Genomic DNA, 13331 nt, shown 5'->3' with positions numbered 1-13331 from the left:
CAGAAGATATACAGACTGCCAACAAACACATGAAAGGATGCTCAACATCTTTACTCATTAGAGAAATGCAAATCAAAACTACAATGAGATATCATCTCACACCAGTCAGAATGGCCATCATCAAAAAATCTAGAAACAATAAATGCTGGAGAGGGTGTGGAAAAAAGGGAACACTCTTGCACTGCTGGTGGGAATGTGAATTGGTACAGCCGCTATGGAGAACGGTATGGAGGTTCCTTAAAAAACTACAAATAGAACTACCATATGACCCAGCAATCCCACTACTGGGCATATACCCTGAGAAAACCATAATTCAAAAAGAGACATGTACCAAAATGTTCATAGCAGCCCTATTTACAATAGCCCGGAGATGGAAACAACCTAAGTGTCCATCATCGGATGAATGGATCAAGAAGATGTGGCACATATATACAATGGAATATTACTCAGCCATAAAAAGAAATGAAATTGAGCTATTTGTAATGAGGTGGATAGACCTAGAGTCTGTCATACAGAGTGAAGTAAGTCAGAAAGAGAAAGACAAATACTGTATGCTAACACATATCTATGGAATTTAAGAAAAAAAAATGTCATGAAGAACATAGGGGTAAGACAGGAATAAAGACACAGACCTACTAGAGAATGGACTTGAGGATATGGGGAGGGGGAAGGGTAAGCTGTGACAAAGTGAAAGAGCGGCATGGACATATATACACTACCAAACGTAAGGTAGATAGCTAGTGGGAAGCAGCCGCATAGCACAGGGAGATCAGTTTGGTGCCTTGTGACCGCCTGGAGGGGTGGGATAGGGAGGGTGGGAGGGAGACGCAAAAGGGAGGGGATATGGAAACATATGTATATGTATAACTGATTAAATTTGTTATAAGGCAAAAAAAAAAAAAAGGACAAGGAAATATCTACTAGATGGATGGATAGACTGATTAGAGATTAATAGAGAGTTAAAATACATATGTAATACATATATGTATATATTTATGTAATTTCCAAAACAACTTTTTATTTTAAGTAGTAATTTCATCATTTTATAGAGAAGGAAACTGAAGCTCTAAAAAATGTTCAAACTCAAATTTGAACTCAGACCTTTTGACTTTAATGCTAATTTTTCAATACGCAAAATGGCAATAGGAATAAATAATTTATGTGGTATTTGGAAACTCAACTTGACAGAAATAAATAGTGTTGAAGAATATCAAGGCTGGTCAGGGAAGTCATTTAGGAAACTACTTCTGTGTGACTTTATCAAGACTTAAATTATGATGCTGGCAATAGGAACCAAAAGGCAGTGATGGTAACACAAGGAAACTTCAAATTATTTCTTGTCTAGAAATTTACATATGATGGGACAATCTTTATACTTTTGTTCAGTATAGATCTATTAAATTAATGAAAAATGTATTTAAAAAAAACATTGTATTTATGAAATTTATCTATGTTGTTACATTACTGAAGTTCATCTGTCCTCACTGCTGTATAATATCTCCTTGTATAAATACTCTGCAACTTAACTACTGTTGGACACCTGAATTGTTTCTTGTTTGAGGCTACTAAGAGTGGTCTCTTGTATGTCTTTTGTTGAACACTATTTACATTTCTATTGTGTCTGCACTTAGAGTTGGCATCTCTGAGTCCCACCATATAGCTATATATTCAGTTTTATTCAATACTAAATAGGTTTCAAAAATGGTTGTGTTAATTTTCCTTCTCACGAGCACTGTGTGAGCATTCCAATTGCTCATCTTTGCCAACACTGGTACTGTTTGTCTATTTATTTATTTTTAATTTATTTATTTATTTATTTATTTATTTATTTATTTTTGGCTGTGTTGGGTCTTCATTGCTGTGTGTGGGCTTTCTCTAGTTGCGGCACATGGGCTTTCTCTACTTGTGGTGAGCAGGGGCTACTCCCTGTTGTGGTGTGCAGGTTTCTCATTGCAGTGGCTTCTCTTGTAGCACAGCACAGATTCTAGGCATGCGGGCTTCAGTAGTTGTGGCACATGGACTCAGTAGTTGTGGCTCGCAGGCTCTAGAGTGCAGGCTCAGTAGTTGTGGTACACAGGCTTAGTTGCTCTGTGGCATGTGGGAGCTTCCTGGAGCAGGGCTCAAACCTGTGTCCCCTGCATTGACAGGCAGAGTATTTTATTTATTTATTTATTTATTTATTCTTATTTATTTAATTTTTCACATCTTTATTGGAGTATAAATGCTTTATAATATTGTGTTAATTTCTGCTGTACAACAAAGTAAATCAGCTATATGTATACATATATCCCCATATCCCCTCCTTCTTGAGCCTCCCACCCACCCTCAATATTCCATCCCTCTAGGTCATCACAAAGCATGAAGCTGATTTCCCTGTGCCATGCAGCAGCTTCCCACTAGTGTTCTCTTTTACATTGGCAGTATATATATGCCAATGCTCCTGTCTCACTTCATCCCAGCTTCCCCTTCCGCCCCCCCCAGTGCCCTCAAGTCTGTTCTCTATGTCTGTGTCTTTATTCCTGCCCTGCCACAGGTTCATCAGTACCACTTTTTAAATTTCCACATATATGCATTAGCAAACGGTATTTGTTTTTCTCTGACTTACTTCACACTGTATGACAAATCCTAGGTCCATCCACCTAACTACAAATAACTCAATTCCGTTCCTTTATATGGCTGAGTAATATTCCATTGTATATATATACCACATCTTCTTTATCCAGTCATCTGTTGATGGACAATTAGGTTGTTTCCATGTCCTGGCTAATGTAAACAGTGCTCCAGTGAACATTGTGGTACATGTCTCTTTATGAATTATGGTTTTCTCAGGGTATATGACCAGTAGTGGGATTGCTGGGTCATATGGTAATTCTATTTTTAGATTTTTAAGGAACCTCCATACTGTTCTCCATAGTGGTTGTATCAATTTATATTCCTACCAACAGTGCAAGAAGGTTCCCTTTTCTCCACACCCTCTCCAGCATTTATTGCTTCTAGATTTTTTGATGATGGCCATTCTGACTGGTGTGAGGTGATACCACATTGTGGCTTTGATTTGCATTTCTCTAATGATTAGTGATGTTGAGCATCCTTTCACGTATTTGTTAGCCATCTGTATATCTTCTTTGGAGAAATGTCTGTTTAGGTCTTTTGCCCATTTTTGGACTGGATTGTTTGTTTTTGTGATATTGAGTGGCATGAGCTGTTTGTATATTTTGGAGATTAATCCTTCATCAGTTGCTTCAATTTTCTCCCATTCTGAGGGTTGTCTTTTGGTCTTGTTTATGGTTTCCTTTGTTGTGCAAAAGCTTTGAAGTTTCATTAGGTCCCATTTGTTTATTTTTGTTTTTATTTCCATTTCTCTAGGAGGTGGGTCAAAAAGGATCTTGCTGTGATTTATGTCATAGAGTGTTCTGCCTATGTTTTCCTCTAAGAGTTTTATAGTGTTTGGCCTTATATTTAGGTCTTTAATCCATTTTGAGTTTATTTTTGTGTATGGTGTTAGGGTGTGTTCTAATTTCATTCTTTTACATGTAGCTGTCCATTTTTCTCAGCACCACTTATTGAAGAGGCTGTCTTTTCTCTTTTGTGTATCCTTGCTTCCTTTATCAAAAATAAGGTGACAATATGCCCATGGGTTTATCTCTGGGCTTTCTACCTTGTTCCATTGATCTATATTCCTGTTTTTGTGCCAGTACTGTACTGTCTTGATTACTGTAGCTTTCTAGTATAGTCTGAAGCCTGGGAGCCAGATTCCTCCAGCTCCGTTTTTCTTTCTATGCTTGCTTTGGCTATTCGGGGTCTTTTGTGTTTCCATACAAATTGTGAAATTTCTTGTTCTAGTTCTGTGAAAAATGCCATTGGTAATTTAACAGGGATTGCACTGAACCTGTAGATTGCTTTGGGTAGTATAGTCATTTTCACAATATTATTTCTTCCAATCCAGGAGCATGTTATATCTCTCCCTCTGTTTATGTTATCTTTGATTTCTGTCATCAGTGTTTTATAGTTTTCTGAGTACAGGTATTTTTCCTCCTTAGGTAGGTTTATTCTTAGGTATTTTATTATTTTGTTGCAATGGTAAGTGAGAGTGTTTCCTTAATTTCTCTTTCTGATCTTTCATTGTTAGTGTATAGGAATGCAAGAGATTTCTGTACATTAATTTTGTATCCTGCAACCTCAGCAAATTCATTGATTAGTTCTAGAAGTTTTCTAGTGGCATCTTTAGGATTTTCTATGTATAGTATCATGTCACTGGCAGACAGTGAGTTTTACTTCTTCTTTGCCAATTTGTATTCCTTTTATTTCTTTTTCTTCTCTGACTGCTGTGGCTAGGGCTTCCAATACTATGTTGAATAATAGTGGTGAGAGTGGACATCCTTGTCTTGTTCCTGATCTTAGAGGAAATGCTTTCAGTTTTTCACCATTGAGAATGATGTTTGCTGTGGGTTTGTCATACATGGCTTTTATTATGTTGAGGTAGCTTCCCTCTATGCCCACTTTCTGAAGAATTTTTATCATAAATGGGTGTTGAATTTTGTGGAAAGCTTTTTCTGCATCTATTGAGATGATCATATGGTTTTTATTCTTTAATTTGTTAATATGGTGTATCACATTGATTGTTTTACATATACTGAAGAATCCTTGCATTCGTGAGATAAATCCCACTTGATCATGGTGTATGATCCTTTTTATGTGTTGTTGGATTTTGTTTGCTAGTATTTTGTTCAGGATTTTTGCATCTATGTTCATCAGTGATATTGGTCTATAATTTTCTTTTTTTGTGATATCTTTGTCTGTTTTTGGTATCAGGGTGATGGTGGCCTCATAGAATGAGTTTGAGAGTGTTCCTCCCTCCACAAATTTTGGAAGAGTTTGAGAAGGATAGGTGTTAACTCTTCCCTAAATATTTGATAGAATTTACCTGTGAAACCATCTAGTCCTGGAATTTTGTTTGTTGGAAAACTTTTAATTACACTTTCGATTTCTTTACCTCTGATTGGTCTGTTTATATTTTCTAATTCTTCCTGGTTCAATCTTGGAAGTTTGTACTTTTCCAAGTATTTGTCCATTTCTTTCAGGTTGTCCATTTTATTGGCATGTTGTTGCTTGTAGTAGTCTCTTATGATCTTTTGTATTTCTGTGGTGTCAGTTGTAATCTATCCTTTTTCATTTATAATTTTATTGATTTGCATCATCTCCCTTTTTTTCTTGATGAGTCTGGCTAAAGGTTTATCAATTTGGTTTATCTTCTTAAAGAACCAGATTTTAGGTTTTTTGCTCTTTGCTATTGTTTTGTTTCTATTTCATTTATTTCTGCTCTGATCTTTATGATTTGTTTCCTTCTACTAATTTTGGATTTTCTTTGTTCTTCTTTTTCTAGTTTCTTTAATGTATGGTTAGATTGTTTCTTTGAGATTTTTCTTGTTTCTTGAGGTGAAATTGAATTGCTATGAACTTCCATCTTAGAACTGCTTTTACTGCATCCCACAGGTTTTGGATCATCGTGTTTTCACAGTCGTTTGTTTTTCTCATTTCCTCTTTGATTTCTTCAGTGATCTCTTGGTTATTTAGCAGCACACTGTTTAGCCTCCATGTGTTTGTGTTTTTTACTGTTTTTTCCCCTGTAATTGATTTCTAATCTCATTGCATTGTGATTGGACAAAAAAAATGCTTGATACGATTTAAATTTTCTTAAATTTCCTGAGGTTTGATTTGTGACCCAAAATGTGATCTATTCTTTTTTTTTTTTTTTTTTTTTTGTGGTATGTGGGCCTCTCACTGTTGTGGCCTCTCCCGTTGCGGAGCACAGGCTCCGGATGCGCAGGCCCAGCGGCCATGGCTCACGGGCCCAGCCGCTCCGCGGCATATGGGATCCTCCCAGACCGGGGCACGAACCCGTATCCCCTGCATCGGCAGGCGGACTCTCAACCACTGCGCCACCAGGGAGGCCCCCAAAATGTGATCTATTCTTAAAAACGTTCCATGTGAACTTGAGAACAAAGTGTATTCTTCCGCTTTCGGGTGTAATGTCCTAAAAATATCAGTTAAGTCTATTTGGTCTATTGTATCATTTAAAGCTGTGTTTCCTTATTTATTTTCTGTCTGGATGATCTGTCTATTGGTGTAAATGGGGTGTTAAAGTCCCCCACTATTTTTGTGTTACTGTCAATTTCTCCTTTTATGGCTGTTAGCATTTGCCTTATGTATTGAGGTCCTCCTATGTTGGGTTCATAAATATTTATAATTGTTATGTTTTCTTGTTAGATTCATCCCTTGATCATTATGTAGTGGTCTTCCTTATCTCTTGTAACAGTCTTTATTTTACAGTCTATTTTATCTGATGTGAGTATCGCTACTCCAGCTTTCTTGTGATTTCCATTTGCATGGAGTATCTTTTTCCATCCCCTCACTTTCAGTGTGTATGTGTCCCTAGGTCTGAAGTGGGTCTCTTGTAGACAGCATATATAAGGATCTTGTTTTTGTATCCATTCAGCCAGTCTGTGTCTTTTGGTTGGAGCATTTAATCCATTTACATACAACGTGATTATCAATATGTATGTTCCTATTACCATTTTCTTAATTGATTTGGGTTTGTTTTTGTGGGTCTTTTCTTCTCTTGTGTTTCCTGCTAAGAGAAGTTTCCTTAGCATTTGTTGTAAAGCTGGTTTGGTGGTGCCGAATTCTCATAGCTTTTGTTTGTCTGTAAGCTTTTGATTTCTCTATCAAATCTGAATGAGATCCTTGCTGGATAGAGTAATCTTGGTTGTAGGTTTTTCCTTTTCATCACTTTAAATATGTCCTGCCACTCCTTTCTGGCTTGCAGAGTTTCTGCTGAAAGATCAACTGTTAACCTTAGGGGGATTCCCTTGTATATTATTTATTGTTTTTCCCTTGTTGCTTTTAATATTTTTTCTGTGTATTTAATTTTTGATAGCTTGATTAATATGTGTCTCGGCATGTTTCTCTTTGGGTTTATCCTGTATGGGACTCTCTGCGCTTCGTGGACTTGATTGACTCTTTCCTTTCCCATGTTAGGGAAGTTTTCGATTATAATCTTTTCAAATATTTTCTCAGATAATTTCTTTTTCTCTTCTTCTTCTAGGAACCCTATAATTCAAATGTTGTTGTGTTAATGTTGTCCCAGAGGTCACTGAGACTGTCCTCAATTCTTTCATTCTTTTTTTCTTTATTCTGCTCCCTGGCAGTTATTTCCACCATTTTATTCCATGTCACTTACCCATTCTTCTGCCTCAGTTATTCTGCTATTGATTCCTTCTAGAGTATTTTTAATTTCAGTTGTTGTGCTGTTCATCACTGTTTGTTTGCTCTTTAGTTTTTCTAGATCCTTGTTGAATGTTTCTTGTATTTTCTCCATTCTGTTTCTGAGATTTTGGATCATCTTTACTATCATTACTCTGAACTCTTTTCCAGGTAGGTTGCCTATTTTGTCTTCATTTATTTGGTCTTGTAGGTTTTTACATTGCTACTTCATCTGTAACATATTTTTTGTCATTTCATTTTGTTTTCTTTTGATGGGTGGGGCTGTATTCCTGTCTTACTCTTTGTTTGGCCTGAGGCCCCCAACACTTGAGCTTGCAGGTAGTTGGATAGAGCCAGGTCTTGGTGCTGAGATGAGGACCTCCAGGAGGCTGCACTCTGATTAATATTCCCTTGGGTCTGAGGTTCTCTGTTAGTCCAGCGGTTTGAACTCAAAGCTCTCACCACAGGAACTCGGGCCTGACCTCCCACCTCAGAACCAAATCCCACAAGCCATGTGTCATAACAAAAACAGAAAAACAAAAAACAAAATGTAACACAATAACAAAGAATAAAAATCCAAATAAAATTTAAAAGATAAAAAATTTATTAGGATAAATAAAAATATAATTGAAACCAGGGAGCCCAAGAGGCTCCCTGGTGCCTAAGTGGACAGGGAAAGCAGTGGCTGCATTCCCTTCCATTCCTCCGTGTCCCACTCCCATGGTCTCCCCCAGGGTATCCCCCTCCCCTGCTGGACCCCTAACCGTGGGTGGGTCCCACTGGGTGTACGAACTCCTCCCTTCCCCCAGCCACCCCTCAGGGGTCCAGGTCCCAGAGGTCCGGCCTATACTTTTGCTCCCCCTTCCCTCCCTCCTACTCCCTCAGGACCCACATGCTGGAAGGGCCCTTGGTGAGCAGAGGCTCAGGCCTGGGATCTCAGCAGCCTCCTGGGGGCCCAAGTGGGCAAGGGAAACCTGGCCAATCTCCCTTTTGATCCTCTGCCCTCCTAATGGTTCCCCAATTTTCCCTTCGGGTGTGGGATTCCTTCCCCTCCCCCAGCCACCCCTAAGGAGTACCAGTCCTGTCCCACCTCCACTTCTCCTCTCCCCTCACTCACCCCATGCCCCACATCCTACCTTGTCACTGGGGGTTCCTCCCGTCCCCTTAGGTGTCCGTGGTCCCCCACCAGTGCCTGGTAGGTGCCCTAGTTGTTCGGAGACATGAATTCCATGTCCTCCTAGTCCGCCATCTTGACTCCGCCCCCTAGAAGGCAGATTCTTAACTACTCTACCACCAGGGAAGCCCCTGTTTGTTTATTTAAAATTTAGTCATTCTTTTAGGTTGTGTAATATCACATTGTATTCCTTTCTATATGAATTTAACATGTATTTATTAAATAACCAGTTGTGGGCCTAGGACTATGATGGATTCTGAAGGATATTCCTAATGTATTTGTCAGGACTTCTCTGCTTGCTAATGAAAGAAACTCAGTTTGAACTGGCGTAAGTGAAAAAGAGAGATTTGTTGTCCATATAACTAAGGTGTGGCCGAAGTAGGGACTTGATCAGTCTCAGAACTCTGTTAGTCTTTCGTTTCTGCTTTTCTCTGAGTTTGCAACACTAGTTTAAGTAGCATGAATATTTGGGGGGAATGTGGGAGCCATAGAATGACATGATAAATGTAATTAATAAAATGTCTTTCTGGTGGCATTGTTTAGAACTGGGAATGTGGAGACAGGAGACTAAGGGGTTAGAAACGTTTTAGCATGAGGGATTTGGACAACATTGCAAATATAAAGTATCTGAAGACCTTGATAACTGAATGGTTAATCATGATGAAAATGGAGAAATTAGTCAAATTAGTTCCGAGGGTGGAATGATGTTTGGTTTATAAGCAAAACCCAGTTGATCCCTTAGGAAATGAAAGCTATTACAGTATAGTCTAAAATTAATAACATCTACTTCTAATGATGAATTAATTATTCAGGACAGAAAATTCAGTTGGGCATGCAGGACCACAGCTTACTCTGTCCTAATAAACACAGGGTGTTGAGTATTTTTTCCGTTGCTGTATTCGGAGAGGGGGATGGTGATTCAGAATCTAGTGTGAGACAAATATACATTTCTAGGCATTGTGGTAATTTTTATAAAATATATCTCCACTGAAGTTCTCTTTCCATATTGAAGGAAGTCTTATCAAGCCCGAGAAGATATTTCTGTTTACAAACTTGTTATTGAAACTTTCAACAATTCAGGTACAAAATGAGAAAGAATTCTTTTTCTGGAAAGCATACGGCTCCAACAGATGGCTGTTTTCTTAATGGAGCGGACTGTCTAACAGTGAGAAGAAGTCAGAATTCCTGTTATGTTAAATAGCTTAAGTGACTGAAACGAAACCACCAATTCTTGACAACCTGCCAGATTGACTCGCCTGTGAAAACCGACCTTTGTTGTTTTGAAATGGCATACTTCTTTCTCTTTTTCTGAGGCCCTCTACTCAATATGTGAGTTTGGTCTGTGGCCATTATCTAAGTTTTCTCTCTCCTTGATAGGTAATGGTTTCCATGAAAAGTCCTGAAAGCAATTAAGGATCATGTCCACATAATAGCATCTTTCCTCTAAGGAGTTCTGATAAGTTTCAGTCTCTCCCTAATATCCTTAGATCAATAATCAGAAGGTTTATCAAACTCTCCAGGACTGTGGCCAGCACCTACAGAACCTCGGTGAGAATTACTTTAAAAAATGCAGGCAGTCGAGTTATGGAGACGACATCCCTTCTGCTGAGATTATGACTCAGGGCTTCATTTCATCCTCTGTTACCCCCTCAGTGGGTCCACAGACTGCACAAGCCCATGTAGCCATCCTGAATTGCTTCAATTCAGAAAACCTCCTCTTGGATTTGACACCAAGTTGGATAACCTGCAATCTATTCTGTACTCCGGATAGCTTGGTTAATGCTCTCCAAGGACCAGACATTTCAGGCACTGTTTAGATAGTAAAAGGAGGCAGAGACAAACTAAAGCTCACAACAGTTTATAAGGACCACCAACATAGCAAACCTCCGAGTGGGACAGAGGAGTACACGGGGAGCCTCAGAGAGCAGGTACCTGGCTCCTTGGAGTTTGTTTCTCTGTCCCAAGGATGATCCAGGGAGTCTAATTCATATTCCACCATCTTGTTAACTATAACTGTATTCTTAGTACATGGGGAAAAACTCTCAACACTAGATGTCCTGCCCTGTGAAAGCTGTACCACTTCCCAAAGACTGCTTCAGTGAACTGGCGCTCTATTTCTCAGGAATCTCTAATATTTTTCTAGGGTCAGGATATAAATGAGGAAACAAGTTTGAGAAATGGCTTATCTAGGTAATCTTTCCCACCTGGACTGTCTCGCAGAATCAGCACAGGTTTGTAGAGTGCCCATTTGTCTCCAGATTTCATGTTCATTGTATCATTTAACCTTGACCATGATACTGTGAAGTAGGAATTTTTGTTCCTGTTTTGTAGTTGAAGAAAGAGGTTAATTAAAACAAAGGGACTTGTCCAAATCAAACAGCTAATTAAGTAATGGGACAGTTTTGACCAAGGTCTTCAGGCTGCAGTTCTGTTTTCTTAATCACACAGTCTGTTTTTTTGTTTGTTTGTTTGTTTGTTTTTATATTGGAGTACAGTTGATGTTGTATTAGTTTCAGGTGCACAGCAAGGTGATTTAGTCATACATATACATATATCTATTCTTTTTCAGATTCTTTCCCCATATACAAAGTATTCAATAGAGTTCCCTGTGCTATTCAGTAGGTCCGTGTTATCTATTTTATATAACACAGAGCATGGCTTTGAATGTGGCATCTGACCAGAGAAGCTCTGGGCCTAGTGTAGGAACCAACACCAGTCTGCGGTGTGGAAATTGACCATGGCAAGTGTGAGCAGGACATACATTTCACTGATATGCATCCATTGCCTCTCTACCTTCTGGGGAATCCTTGTTTGGCTGCTTAGGTTTTTTTTTTTTGTGTGTGTGTGTGTGTGTGTGTGTGTGTGTGTGTGTGTGATTTTTGGAGAAATGGGAAGAATTGGAGGAAACAAATATGGTTAAGTAGTTGCTGTGATATGCAGGACTTCAAGAAGCTGGTGATGGGGAGACAAGTGAGTCTTATTATGCAATCATATTTACCTCTAACTTTGACACTACTTTGAGTATTCTTGGAAGATTTAAAATAATGTACTTTAAAAAAAAGTTAGGGACTTGTATTTCTTTGGAATGTGATCATGTACCAAGATTGGCCAGGAGGTGGTCCAGTTATCTCTGGGTTCTAAAGTGAATAAGGAATCACTGGGGCAGTCCATCCTATCTGTCAATCCACTTCTGACTAATATTTCCTTCAAGGTTTTTTGTGCACCTTTGTTCCAGGGTCTGCTATGAGACATTAGGTAATGTGTGTGTATGTGTGTGTGTGGTGTGTGCATGTGTGATTTCACTCAGGCTCGAATTGGCAATAGGTTCACCTTGCTCCACAATTTCTTTAGAAAAAGACATCTTAAAGGAGCTTGTGCCCTATGCTCCTGTCCCATGAGGCTCTGCCTTAGTGAAATAATACCATGAAAGTCCTTGACTTTTCTCCATAGAAGGCATCATGACAGCAGACTAAGTAAGCAATATTCATATCAAAGAAATTCCCCCAAGGTACCACATATTTTCAGGTTTCTTACATTAGGTTGGCATCTGTTAATGTGCCCAAAAAGTTTGCCTGCACAGATTACAACTGCAGAACCGGCCAAGGATCATGTTCTGTGCAGAACAGGCTACCTGGGAACAAGGACCCAAGACAACAAGGGGAACAAGAGACCTCAGAGGCAGGGCACAGATGGCATGGAAAAACCTTATGGTAACTGCTCCCAAGAAATTACTTGAACATCATATATGAGGCATTTGAATGTCTTCACCAAGGTTGTTAGCTATGTATGGAGCAAAGGCTTATTTTTAAAGTTTGACGTAGTCCGAGGAATGCTTTGTTCTTAATTTAGAGCACTTGTACTGAGAGCTTCCAAGCCCTCGGCATCTGCTGCCACCCACCACATGTTTTGCAGCAGGCCAAAGTCCACTGTGGTGAAGTCCAAGAGTTCGTCAGCTCCACAGGGAGCCAGCAAAGCCTGGGAGAGAGGTTGTTTGGGGAGATTATTTAGAAAGAAAATGAGCTTTTGGAAAAGACCTCTTGGGTATGAGAGTTTGGATTCTATTTGATTAAGTATTCACTTCTCTCCCCTATCTCTTCTGGGTAGAGTATTCTCTGCTCTTTTGATTTTGGGGTTGGCCATGGGGTTTGCTTTAGCCCATCAAATGTTAGCAGGTATAAGGCAGACAGAGGCCTTAACTGAACTTGTGCAGTTCAGCTTGGCTCTTGCACTCTGGTGATCTGCCGGAGAGCGTCTGGATAGCTGCCCCTCCTACAAAGAGCACATCTGAATTCAGTGCATAGTCTAGTGGACCCACAGCCTAAAGTAGAGCCATCCAGCTGAGCCCAGCCCAGATTTGTGATTGTGGTATTAATGCTTGTTGTTATAAGCTGTTAGGATATTTGTTACATAACATTATGATAGCAATAGCTGACTAATACATGAGGTTAATGATTTTTACGTTTTTTCTGCACCTGGGTGGACATTTATGTAAACTGACATGATAGAGTTAAAACTCCTTTTACACAAGGTATAGAAAGGGAGCTTCGATCTGGAACTATGAGACAAGGAAAAACAGTGACTTGTGACACAGTGAGCTACGCTCTAACAAAGATGACAGCTGTCCCCAAAGTGAGGCCATGGAGAACCAGGATTAGCGGATACTGAAAGGTGGCAGCAGAATATTTAAGTTAATTTGGTCCATAAACCTGAAGAATTCATTGAAATTCTCAAGCTCATAGAGATGACCTTAAAATTGTCTAAAATGTTTTGAATTTAAGTTGAAAATTTTAACTTAGATTTTCAGATTCCTAGCGTCTCTTGAAAAAATAAATCAGAATGTCAGAAAATGGTGAGCTCACATTTCTTCCTGATAATAAATATGGGAGCTGAGTTG

The sequence above is a fragment of the Mesoplodon mirus genome (assembly GCF_964341445.2).
Source record: "Mesoplodon mirus genome assembly, chromosome: 15".
NCBI classification, from domain to species: domain Eukaryota; kingdom Metazoa; phylum Chordata; class Mammalia; order Artiodactyla; family Ziphiidae; genus Mesoplodon; species Mesoplodon mirus.
The sequence above is the reverse complement of the archived record's forward strand: the minus strand, read 5'-3'. Positions refer to the sequence as shown.